At 34.2% G+C, this 13,030-nt stretch overlaps 1 protein-coding gene across 1 annotated transcript in view; it reads left to right on the top strand.

Annotated features, from left to right (window-relative positions):
- The window catches only part of GRIK2 (glutamate ionotropic receptor kainate type subunit 2), a 414,190-nt gene that overhangs the window by 252,377 nt on the left and 148,783 nt on the right, over positions 1-13,030 (top strand). The gene's annotated exons all lie outside the window — the stretch shown is intronic.

Below are 13,030 nucleotides of genomic sequence, written 5' to 3'. Positions count from 1 at the left end.
TGCTATCTTTCTGAGTCTTGCAGAACCAATTTGGACATGATGCCATGTCCTTTCAAAGATAGTTGAGAATGGTCTCACAGTGGCATCAGCCAACTCCCTCAGCACATGTGGGTGCATTGCGTCAGGTCCCACGGGCTTGTGCATGTCCAGTTTGTTTAAGTTTTCTAATCCGATCCTCCTCCACTAAGGGTAAGTTTTCCTTGCTCTGGATTTTCCCACTGGTATCAGGGACTTGGAATTCCTAAAAGCAAATCTTAACAGTGAAAACTGAGATGCAAATGGCATTGTGTACTTGACCTTTTCCATATCCCAGGTCCATTCAGCAGCAGGCCCGCATTTTCCCTGGTCTGTCTTTTGCTGTTGATGTGTCTGTAGAAGTCTTTCTTGTTGCCCTTCATATCCCTCACTAGCTTTGACTCTAAATATGCTTTGGCTTTCCTAATGCAATCCATGTGCACTTGTATAGTGTCTGTATTCCTCCTMGGCCATCTGCCTCTGCTTCCACCTCTTGTATGCTTCATTTGTGTATCTGAGTTTTGTTAAGAGTGCCTTGTTCATCCCTGCAAACCTCCTGCCACCTTCACTTGTTTGCCTGCACATGGTGATAGACTGTTTCTGAGTTTGGAGAAGGTGATCCTTGAAAATCAGCCAGCTSTCCTGGGGCCCTCTTTTGTTCATGAGCATGTTTGGGATTCTTTCAAGCAAGTCTATGAAAAGGCCAAAATCTGCTCTMCTGAAGTCCAGGGCTGATATCCTGCTGTTTGCTGCCCCTCAAGACTGTGAATTCCACCATTTTGTTATCACTGCAGCCAAGGCATATATGCTCCTGACACACATCTCTGACCAGTTCTTCCTTGTTCGTAAGTATGAGGTCCAGTGGAGTGCCTCTTCTCATCGGCTCCTTGATCACCTGTGTCAGGAAGTTTGTGCCAATGCACTCCAGAAACCTTGCTTGTACCTTGCTGTGTTGTCCCTCCATTAGATACTGGGATGCTTAAAATCCCCTTTTAGAACCAGGAAAGTGAGGCTTCCTTCAGCTGTCTGAAGGACTTATTCACAGTAATACATGATCAGAAATCCCCTTCATTTAGCATCTGAAGTTCAGCTGAACTATTATAGATTGTAGTGTAAAAATTAGTGCAAAATCTATTTTGAAAAACAAACATAGTTTTGACCCATAATTTTCTGTGACCTGCTAACCCACTGTGTGAAATATATGAAGAAATATGCTCAACTGAACAGGAATGATTGAGGTTTTGAAATGTAGTTGGTTGAAAATACATTTGTATGAAGCTGCAGCATATCCTTCATAGTTTTATAATGGCAAGAGATATACCTATTCATTCATCAAACAAAATGATATGCATAGATACATGCAYGTACACAAAGCTCCTAATAATATAAAAATGACTATAGCAGTTCAGAATAAAAGCACATTTTGTCCAGTATCATCCCTTCATTCTTAGCCAACAACAAATGTCAAAAAAGATATAAAACTGAACAAGAATATCCGTGATACAGTTTCTGAGCTGCAAAAGGATTTTTTTTGTATAAAACAGTCTTTGATGAATTTTTCTTCCATTAATTTGTTCAATTACTTGAAAACATGTAAAGTTGCGGCATCCACAGCTTCCTGAAGTAAGTTTTACAGCTTCATTACACTTAATGTGAAGAATCATCTCCTTAGTTTTTGCTCTGAGCCTGCTACCTGCCARTTTCATTTACTGTTTTCCCCTCTTTCATGTGCAAGTGACAATGAGCATCTCTTTAATATCTTTTGGTCTTCCTACTGTTCTTCACAATTGGCTTCTGTTATGAATAACTGAATGTCACCAGAGATATTGTTACTTAATTCTTTATCCACTTCCCAGACCATTTAGGAATACACTCAAACTGCTGAATCCAGCTCAAATAACTAGAACCATATATATTTACATATACATATATATATATATATATATATAAAAGAGTAAATAAATGGTAACAGAGCTTGTTCTCTGACTTTAAGGGCTAGTAGCATGTCACAGTTTCTGTCTCTTCTGCTACACTATCTCCCTTCCTTCTCTTCCCCCAAATAAGATGGCTATTTCCATGCTGCTTATTGGTTACATCTGTCTTAAACCTAGAGACAAATATTAAAAGTGTGTTCATGAGCACATGATCATTTAAACTTATCAACTCTCTCCCTAAAATGTATCTGATCCATGCCAGTTAACACTCTCCCAGATGGTGCCTGGGTGTATTTTAGATGCACAAGCCTTAGATTATTCCCAAAGGCAGTGTGAATGAAGCCACTCTTCTTTGAGATAGAAGATAATTTGGCTGCACGAATGTGGATCAAATGCTTGCTGTTAGGGTCAGAAGATGGGATTTTGTTTGCATCTTTAGAAGTTCAGCAGACAATAGCAAGCAAACAGGGCAATACCCTGTTAGACCCTTAGAGGCTAAGAGACTTGTTAGCTGACACTATAGCTTATACGTACAGATTTATCATCTTTTCCTTATTTAGATGTTTGTTGCTTTTTTTCAGAGAATGCCAATCTGAATTCTCTTTATCCTTTTTAATGACACTTAGCCAGTATGTCAATTTATTTGTTTATCCTTCTTAATATCAAATATGAGTGCATTATTTTGAATTTTTACATCCTGTCCTTATCTTCTGTTCTACTGAAGATCAAGATCTTCCTGTAACTGCTCTGGACTGAAAATTTCTATGATTTAACTGCTGGATTTGCAAAAGCTTTGTTCCATGTTAGTCTTCCCACTTTGGAGGAACTCTCCGTGTAAATAATCTCCAAAAGATCTTTCTAGACTTTTTCCTATCYTTTCCCAAAATTCTTTTAGCAATTATAAAAGTTGGACATAAATATATCTACATCTGCCTGTCATGCTAAATAATGCTTTTTCTTATTGTCATGTACGTTGTTCTGTGTTGTTCTCATCTATCTGTACTCTTCAGCTGATTCTTGTCCTTGAGTCTGAAGCAGAACTGCACACATTACAAGCAATAAATTATAACAGTATTGACATTTTTCAGTATTTCATAGATCTCATCATGTATAAATATCATAAAGTTAGACATGAACACTGTGGATTTTGTCCTTAGGATTTGCGTTTTTTTTTTTAAGCTGTTTGTTAATAATAAGTTTATCCTAGTATTCTCAGTATTTAATTAATGCCTAGAGCTTGAATAAATGTTATTAAATTTAAATAAATGTTAGTTTATCGAATGAATTACCTTACATGTACCTCAGACAGAAGAGAACTAAATTAGTAGTAGTACATAAAACACTGCTAGCATTTTCTTTGTTAGATTTGTGCCAGTATTTTTGGATGACAAAATGTATGTTATATTAGCAATTTTTTTATCATTACAGTGCCTGTAAACCATTGCATGATGTTTAATGCTGTAAGAATATCCATATTATAAAAAACCTTCCATTTTTATTTCATATATTATGGAATCTTGTATAAAGACCTATTTAAAAGTATATTGAATTTTGAGTGCAACATTGTTTAATATTGTTAGAAATTGTGAGGCCACTAGATTATCTGAAATTCATAAATGAAACTGTGATTATAACTGTCATAATTGATTATTTTTATGAAGATTTATAATTATATTCAATTTTATTTAAAGCCTAGCACATTGGAATTTAAAGATTTATTGAGATTTTCAGTYAATGAATTTTTAAAATAAAATCTGGTCTTTTTGATGGCTGGTGAAAATCAGAATGCAACTGGAGTGGAAGCATGTGCAAAAATTGATTTTGTCCATGTTAATGGGCTAAAAGTTGATTAGACTTGAAAAAATCATTAGTTAGGAATTTTTATTCAATAATATATAGTATATCCTGCAGTCGTCTGCTGCCATTCAAATGATATAAAAAAATTATTAATCGTTTTAATTCATCAGGGAAAAATTTCCTAYAACAAATGGGAGCAAGTCAGTTATACAAGCCAATTTTTGTGATAAAATTAAATTATTGAAACAATCTGAATCAATAAAAAAGTTAAATATCATAATCAATAAAGAATTTGATAAAAGCTCAAACCTTTGGTAACAAAATGTAAGTCAAAATTAAAAGACATGAGTTTTTTAATATTCTGACATGAGTAACTGAGAAAATCTAAGGGACAATTTGCAACTGAACACAATCTTCCAGTGAATTGCTGTTTTTCTTGAAAATATAATGAGGCAAATGCCAGCTAGAAAAAAGGAGTCGGTGCTATCTATCTGTGTCTTACTTCAGGAAGTTGTAGTTGAATACAGGATCCAATAGTTGTGGTGTCTAGTAACCRCCTCTGGATAAATATTGAATCTGAAAGACTCAGAAAGAAGTTACAGAAAGGGCTCAAGGTGTGGAAACCAGAAATTGTGCCTTACAGAGGAAGGCTATCAATATATCTCAAAATCCTTTAAATTCTCACTAACTTTAAGTAAGTAGATCTCTATTGGTTGATTCATTGAAACACATACTGTATTACAGGTAAAAATTATGAACTAGGGGATAAAAATGTTATCTGAGATTTCATAATCTCTTCTGTGGAATTTCAAATACTTTCAAAAGTATCTGGATAATTGCACTGCACAACTGATTAATCACTTGTTCCCTTTTCAAATAAAGCATATTGTTTGTACACCTCAGTGCATGTAAGGGATGTGTAGATTTACTCGTGTTTGCTTAGRAAATACTATTTTTTCATTAGACAAAAATATAAATTTGGCAAAAAAGTGGAATAACTCGTTGATTTATTTTCTCAGTTCATTGAACAATTTAATTAATTTAAATACTCTTATGCTGTTTATTTCTTTTTAAGGGATGAGTTTCCTTTTCCTCAACCTCGAGATACAATATTTAGACTTAAAAATACTGTCATAGCAATCTACCTTTCCATGGTATGCTGTGTGAATCTTGGTCTTGTAGCCATTAGAACAGCCCTCTGTGGAAAGCTCTGCTGGACAAGAGACATAAGGACAAGGGCTGAGATTTTATTATCTTTGCAGTTTATTGTCATCCATCTTACTGCTAGAAGTAGTTTCTTGGTCCATTGCCTCTAGTGGCAGTCATGCAGTTTGTGGAACTGTTGATTAAAAACAAAGTTTGTGCAAAATGCTTTGGTGACATAGTAGCTTCAACAGGTAGAAACTTTGTGACTGTTTTGAAGTACTCTTCCCCTTCTATGCTTTACCTAAAAATCTAGTATGGTTATTTGAAAGTTGTTTAAGAGAAGGTCATTTTCTTGAGCAATGTTTCTTTTAAAGGGAATGCTTCAGCATTTGTCAGTTTGTAGGAATTATCTTTTATCTGTAAGTGCGGCTATTAAATTTAATCAGTGCTAGCAGAGCTAAATGAGAATGCACTAGGAGAATACCCAGATTTACAAAGATTGAATAAGAAGAAATAATGCAAATTAATGTAAATTAATTAGCTTTTAGTACTGGTATTTCCCCCTGAGTAAACATTYGGAGAATAACAAAGGAAGAAACAGAAGAAAGATGCTAAAAATCACTTCTAGTCACTGCTAGGCTGATCAAAAGATATGCTAGTTTCTATTTAAAAGCCATGGTAGGGAGGATTCCAACTTAGTCTAGTTAAATTCATGTTGTAGGTTACTGCTGCTATAGTGGACAGTACTGTGCAGAGCCCTTTGAGTTTTTTGGAAGATCTAGATCTCTAGAGAGATAAACTTTACAGAGATAAAAGCAGGAGTCACCACAACTTTTCAGGACTTCCCAAAGTCCTGACAAAGTTCTGTSCTCACAGAAGGATATCTAAGGAAGTAAAACAGCAATTAAAAATTACCAGATGTAAGTAAAATGTGTCTCTTTCAGAAAACCTCTTGGCTTTCAGTAATTTCGTGTTGCKGAGCAGTACGTACTGGGAAGTAGATCTCTAGTTAGAAAAAGTTTTGTAAATTTAGTCAGTATCTGTTGAAACTGTCATCAGGTCTACTTCTGTGATAATAAAGTAATGACTCCTAAAGTTGTGTCTCTATATGGTATTGTTAGAATTTAATTTAATCTTAAGTGATTGTCAGGACCTGACAAATAGGAAGCCTTGACATTATGTGAGCTCAGCTATCTAATCTGCCTGTTAATTTCAGACTTTATAGTGTGCTACTTAAATTTGACAAAGATAAAGAATAATATAGCAGCCTTCCAGCCTACAAGGAAGTTAYCAAGAAGATTGCCCCAAACTCTTCACAGTGATGCACAGCAGGTGGAAAAAAGAACAGTATTGTTTTTGTGACATACATTGAAAATCCCCATGGATGGAGACTGTGTGACCTCTCTGGGCAGCCTCCTCCACTGCTTGACTGGATGTGAGGAGAAACTTTCACACCATGAGGACAGTCAAGCAGTGGAGCAGGTTGCTCAGAGAGGTTGTGCAATCCTCCATCCTTGGAGGTTTAAGACTGACTGGATAAAGCCGTGACTAACTAATTCCCCTCCCACCTGTGTGATCCTACGATCCTATGAAAGCAAGTAGGAAATATGAAAAAAAAACAGTTTATATTAAAATAAGTGGCTGATTAAAATAACGATAATCCCCTAATACAATCCAAGTGATCTAAAAAGGAAGTGCAGATCTTGTTTTCAAGAACAAAAGCCTTTCTCAAGGTATGGAATTTGCTACTGTGTAAAGGTACAAATAAGCCAGTTTAGGATAGCAAACTTAAGCCAAAGTGCAGATCTGAATTTTTCAAATCAAATTTTCTGTGAAGAGGAATAATACCTAACCTCTCTCTCAGTTAAGAGCCCATTAGATGGGTTTAAAAGAATTGAMGTTGGGCATTAGCTTTCCTCTGTTCAGCTTAAGGATGCCTTTTGTCTTAAGATAATGTGAATGAAGTTCAACTCTCATGTTAACAATCCCCCAAATTCCGTGTGGAATTCCAAAATTGGCTGAGGTTTTGAAGCCTTTTAGATTGAAGAGCAGACTTGGATAATTAAAAAGAATCCTTATGAATTGTTTTTTTAAAAATAATTTCCTTTAAAAATAATTACATACAGTAGAYTCATTAGTGTCCATAATCTATAGAAGCAGAATTATTAAAATGCAGTTGCAGTGTCTGTGTATTTATATTGTGTGATTAGTGTGATTGTATGGACTGATAAAATGTGTAAATGATTGAAAATGGGTATTGATTATATGATTCCCCCTGCATTTCTAATACAGAATGTTATCAGCAAAATTCCTGCCAGTAGACTCAATTTACATAATTATGAGGGAATATTCTGTAGTTTTACAGTCTAATGAAAAATAATTATTAGCCATTTTATTGTTAAGGATAGATTTTTTTCATTCRTTTGAAATGAACCAAATTTTTTTCAGAAAAGGATTATCAAAAGAAAATTAAATCATTAGTTTTTTTCTCTCTTCCCCAGCACTACTGCTAGAAGGTACTACATGTTTTCAAAGTTTAATTTCTCCAAACATTAATGTGACAACTTCTCTGAGTTATTCTTTACAGAGTTACTCTTCGTATCCAAAATATCAATCTTTGCAAGTATCRACTTATTATACATGCTATGGCTCATATACTACTCAAGATTTATGTACAAAATTTTTATTGCAGTTAGCTATAGCCACATGCATATATTGAATTCGATGTAACTTTAAAAGCTTGTCTCCTGAGAGGTTATATATCGAATTTCAGCACCAGTAACTGAAAAAAAAGAAAATAATCTTCTTTCTTTAAATCTTTCTTTGCATAAAATAGAAGATTAGAGTCTGTAATAGATGAATCAAGCTTCGAAGTAAACAGTAAATAAGCAAAGGAGGATTGTTTTAGCATGTCCCAAGGGCTTCTGAAAAGTGTCGTATAGGGTAAGATCAATTCTATTTCTTCCTCCCTCTTGTCCAGGACCCTCTCTTCCTGGATGGAGAACCTCTCCTTGAAGAATTACCAGTCTGGAGGCAGAATGTGAAACCAGTGCCACTCTGTAGGTTATCATGCCATATCTCTGAGTAGTGGAGTGAGTGCGTGATTCTGACTTCCTCACATTTGACACAATTTAAATAAGAATTTATTGTGAGAAGTATTTCTCTCCAGTCCCTGCTGTCTACCATTGGCATTATTTTCTGCRGTGTACTCTTTCATCACATGCTGTGGTTATTGTTTGCATTGCTGCGCAGCTCTCCCATTTTGCTTGGGACTGCACCTTGTATTGGAAGGTCCTTGTCAGGTCTACTTATTTCTAATTGCTATTCTAACCTCTAGTGGCTGCAGAATTTCTCTCTGTAGCAACCAGCTTATACTCTTCTGTCTTTGTTTGGATGCTGTCAAAAAGGACCTTCATCTTAAGTACCCTAAGGTCAAGAATAGGTGCTATTCAGGATTATGCTTTCAGATATATAAATCCTTTTTTTTTGTCCTTTTAAAATATAACCTTACTTGGTTCTGTTGCCAAGTGAGACAGATATTATTCATTATGGAACTTACCAGAAAGTCATTTAGGAAGTACTCATTTGTTAATGTTCCTTTAGATGTATAAAATTCTCAATTTCCACTCTCCTGTAGCTCATCCTGAGAAGTTAACTAAAGAAAATTCTCTCGTATTTCTCCATGATAGAAGACTTCAGGAGACTTTATTWTTGCACTTTTGGAAGCTTGGCCCTTTGTTTCTCTTACTTTGCAGCTGCATCATTTCTGGATGAAGCAGCTGCCAAGAGAATTGAATATTTTGGAGAAAACATATATTTAATTAGCAAAATAGGTTACATATCTGCAGAATTACATTTTTTTGTCTGTTATTCATTCTAGCAGCTTTTTGATTCCTCAGKCAATAAAGACTCCAGATTTTATTTTTGTTGAGAGGTTTAAATTTTGTTCTTATAGTGATAATTCTGGTTCAAGGATATTGGAGCAGAGTCACTGAAACCAGTCATTATTCAAAGAAACCCCAACATTCAGCCCATTCCTTTCTTAAATTTCTTTTATTGCCTGTGGAAGAATGTGAATTTTGTTCTTCAGAAGGTAGAAGATTAGTACAGCCATTGAGACTAGCCCTAGCTCAAACTTTTACTCATCATTTGGCCTAAGCACTTCATTTCTGTTTCGTAGCTCCTCTCTCCCCTGCTTCCATTACCTAAATTATCTCTCTCTTGAAATGAAGCTTTTGCAGTAATTATATTAAATGACACATTGGTTTTATATAGGATGAAATAGCAGGCTGTGTTGATATTTGTTTTCACTTCTGATATGAACTAGCTTTTGAACCTAGACCAATGGTAMCACCTACTGTCTTAAGCAGCATCTAAATCATATCGGTAGGATACTCTTATAGGCATTTTTGTGCTGTTGGATCTGYGATCTTTTGTATGAAACATAAAACAAAGATCCTTTTCATAATTCATAAATAATCTGTATGGTTCTTAACAGTTAATTTGGATTTTTGTCAAGCTTAGAATATAGTATATCCATTTCCTGACCAAATATATAACAGTTAATTACAGCTTTCCTGCTTTCATTTCCATTTCAAATATATTTGGATGTGGAATACCTCTTCAGATTATATCAATTACTATTTAGTGTTATGATATATGAATAAATAAACATCACATTTCACCACTAAGATGATAGCGGGATCACTGTTATCAGTGTGCATCTGCAATATTTTGTATTTTTGTTTAAAGTTGTTATGCATCTAAATAATCTACATAATTGCATATGAGATACGGTGACCAGAGCATTATAGTAATACCTCAGTGACTGCAGCCATTGTTGAGACTTTATCATAGTAGCTACTATTACTGTTTCCAGGAGTTGGTAGCCATAAAAGATAATTTTTCATGTACTATTAGGATTTAGACCACCAATCATTCAGGTCAGTATAAAACTTTCACCATGAATTTACAAACTAAAAAAAAATGACTGATCTTCCAAACAGGGTACCTGGCATAATTTGGCATTACTGTACTTTTAAATKTTACAACATAATGAAGAATCTTCTCTATATATTTCAAGTCTGCAGGGCGAGATTTAGTTTAGTAGAGAGWCACACTTATGCACTCTAACTGTATTGAAAATATTATATTTTGCATCAAATTTAGGGTGGAGAAGTACAGCTGTGTTTTGCTTCTTGACTGTATGTTAGGTGCTTTGTTGATAGCTTTAGTGAAATCATAAAATAACCTAGCATCATGAGGGAAGGACCACAGGAGATCAGGTAGTCTATTCCCCTTTTCCACTTACAGGTCAGCAGTAATTATATTATACTAAATAAATGCTGTCAAAGATCCAGTGTTAGAGATTTGCAGCTTCACCTCTGAATATATTCCAATGATGCATTGTCTTTGCTGTGCTATATTTTTGCCTAGTATCCACCCTGATTCAGTCTGTGCCTCAAGGCACAGGCTGAAGAGATGTCCCAGCTACACTCACTAGTAGATTATGTCTGAAAAATGCTAATACTAGGAATCATCATGCATGGTTTGCAAAATCAGTCTGTTAACACRTGTATATCCTCTGTTTGGTTTTAGAAGATGGAGTTGTAAGTTTAGGACAACAGCCAGACTGACAAAAAAATGTTTGCTGTAATGAAATTGTTTTTCATCTTGAATTTACAGATCATTCTTAGATTTCATGTGTACATTTTGATAGCGGATGAAAGAAACAGTTACAAAACAACCTTACACAATTCTCTTGCTGAGAGTGAAGTAGTATAAAGATGAATGCCTTTTTTTTTATTTGTATTTTATCTGAAATGATGAATTCTCTGTTCACTGATAMCRTAGTTGTGTAAGTATATTTGAAAGAAAAAGAACTCTTCCCATAAAATAAAAGATTTCTATTTTCTTTGGGTTTTTTCAACACAAAGTTATATTACCTTCGTGTGGTACTTTTTATTTATATATTTTAATTGAATTGTAGAAAAAGTTCCAAGGAACCAATTTTACATGTTGTTTTACACAATATCAGAATATTGTATTCATTTATTGAACATTAAAGTTGGCCTTGCTTTGAACAGGAGGTTGGATTAGGTGACCTCCAGAGATCCTTTCAAATGTAAATTATTTTGTTATTCTATGCAATAATCTGGCTGTACGTTGTAATTGCATTGTAGTTTCATAAATTTAATAAAGAACTTGCTAATGAAACTAATATTTATAATAATAATTTCAGAAGTTAAAATTTAGCTAACAACTTACTTATAAAAATATTTTTACCCCATATAGTATACATTAGTGCCAATCAAAGCCAACATTGCCCTCTGACTTGTATCTTTTACATGGGTTTCTTGGAGAAAAACGCTCAGAGTATGTGAAATACGAATAGTTTTTTCTTTTTTCTTTTTTTTTTTTTTTAGTATTATAATCTTAAAGGTTTTCCCCCATCATGCAATCACAAATTAATCATTTCTGAATTTTGAGTGAAAAATGGGAATGAAACAGTGCTCTGGAGAAAATCTTGAGATATCAGTAAACKGACCTATATTTTGGATCGGTCCCTCCCAGATTGTCCTATTTTGCCATATGAAACGTGTTATGTCTTCTGTTATTTTTCTAATTGCATCAGCAGCTTCCCTAGAACTTTGCTCCACTAAGTATAGTTATAACTTGTATTTACTTGTATACTATTCTGGTTTTATCAAATGATGAAAGGTTGGATTGGTCAGTTCATGTTTTAAGGCAAGACATTTCACAATTGCCAATAGCCTTCCAAAAGATCTACTTTCTCTATCTTTGGGCAGCTATGTTTTCTGACAGTTTTGTACGGGTAAGGACTGTTGCTGGCCTTTCAAACCAAAAGTCTCAGGTGTTATGTTTCTAAACTTGTGTATGTTGCTCTGTAACTTTTAATCAAATTTAGTTTTACTCTCTTACTCTACTTTTTTCTTTCTTACCATCAATAATGCGTAATCCATAAAAACTCACCTGTGAATAAAGCCTTGCTGCTCTGATTAATACCTGTAAGTTCTACATATGGATGGAAATGAGACATGCATCACGTTTTTGAACACTGAGCCCTTTGTAAATTAAATACATATTGTCAACAGAATTTTTCTTGGTATAAAAGGTAATAATAAAAGTAATAAAGGTGTAMTTCCAGAGAAGACCTGATGATACCATAAATGCACATAACAACAATAAAGTATAGTAGAACTTCATGAAATGTTAGGCAACAAAAACAAAGGAACACTGAAATGTGTTAATACTATTTGAGCATTATATAATATTTCCAATACCAACTGAACAAAATATATAAATTTATGAATTAATACCATATTATTAGGAACAAAATATGTGGATCTTGGTTTAGGACAATCATTTTGAAAACTATGTTATTTGCAGGTTTGCTATTTGAATAATACATTATTTCATGGTAGTTGTAACATTTCTCTCATTACATTTACCTGTAGTTTACTGAGGAATCTTCATCTGCAGTGTGCTGAGTTATGTACTGTGTATTCTCTCACTCTAAATTTTTCGCTTTCATACACACCCATACATGCGCACACGTATGGAAGCATGCGTATACATAGACACACACGCATAGCAGTCTTTCAACAATTGTTGACAGAGATTTAAAAGTAGAGCCTGTAGCTTGATTTCATCACTGTGGTTTCTATTACTTTTTGAATAAAATAGAGAGGATTCACTAATCTCCCATGAATTATTGCCATAAATAACTAAAGCTAARTGTAAATTGACAAAGTACATTCTGTTGTATGATCTGATTTTAAACTGCACTTGTTTAATATTCTGTTACCTACAAATGAATTTTTTAGTTATTTCTGCAAACTAGTAAGGACAGATGTATCTTATTAGAACTTGTTCCCTGTAAAAAATTTGCAGGTGTAGCACTTCCCATTTTAAAATGTTCTTCATTGTGTTCTAATACTTTTATGCTAAATTAAGTATAGCTATTTTCTCTGCTTGCCATTTCCCTACACTGGAAAAAGCATATTCACATTTGTTTCACAGACATACGAACTTCTAAGGAGCACAGTGARGGAGTGACAAAGTAAAGATATACCTTGATATGTATAGTTAAAATGAGTTCTAAAAGACGTAATAGC

This window comes from Rhea americana, unplaced genomic scaffold, assembly GCF_003343005.1.
Source record: "Rhea americana isolate MKP2758 unplaced genomic scaffold, rheAme1 scaffold_25, whole genome shotgun sequence".
NCBI classification, from domain to species: Eukaryota; Metazoa; Chordata; class Aves; order Rheiformes; family Rheidae; genus Rhea; species Rhea americana.
Note: the sequence above shows the minus strand (reverse complement) of the source record. Positions and strands in the feature narration are given on the sequence as shown.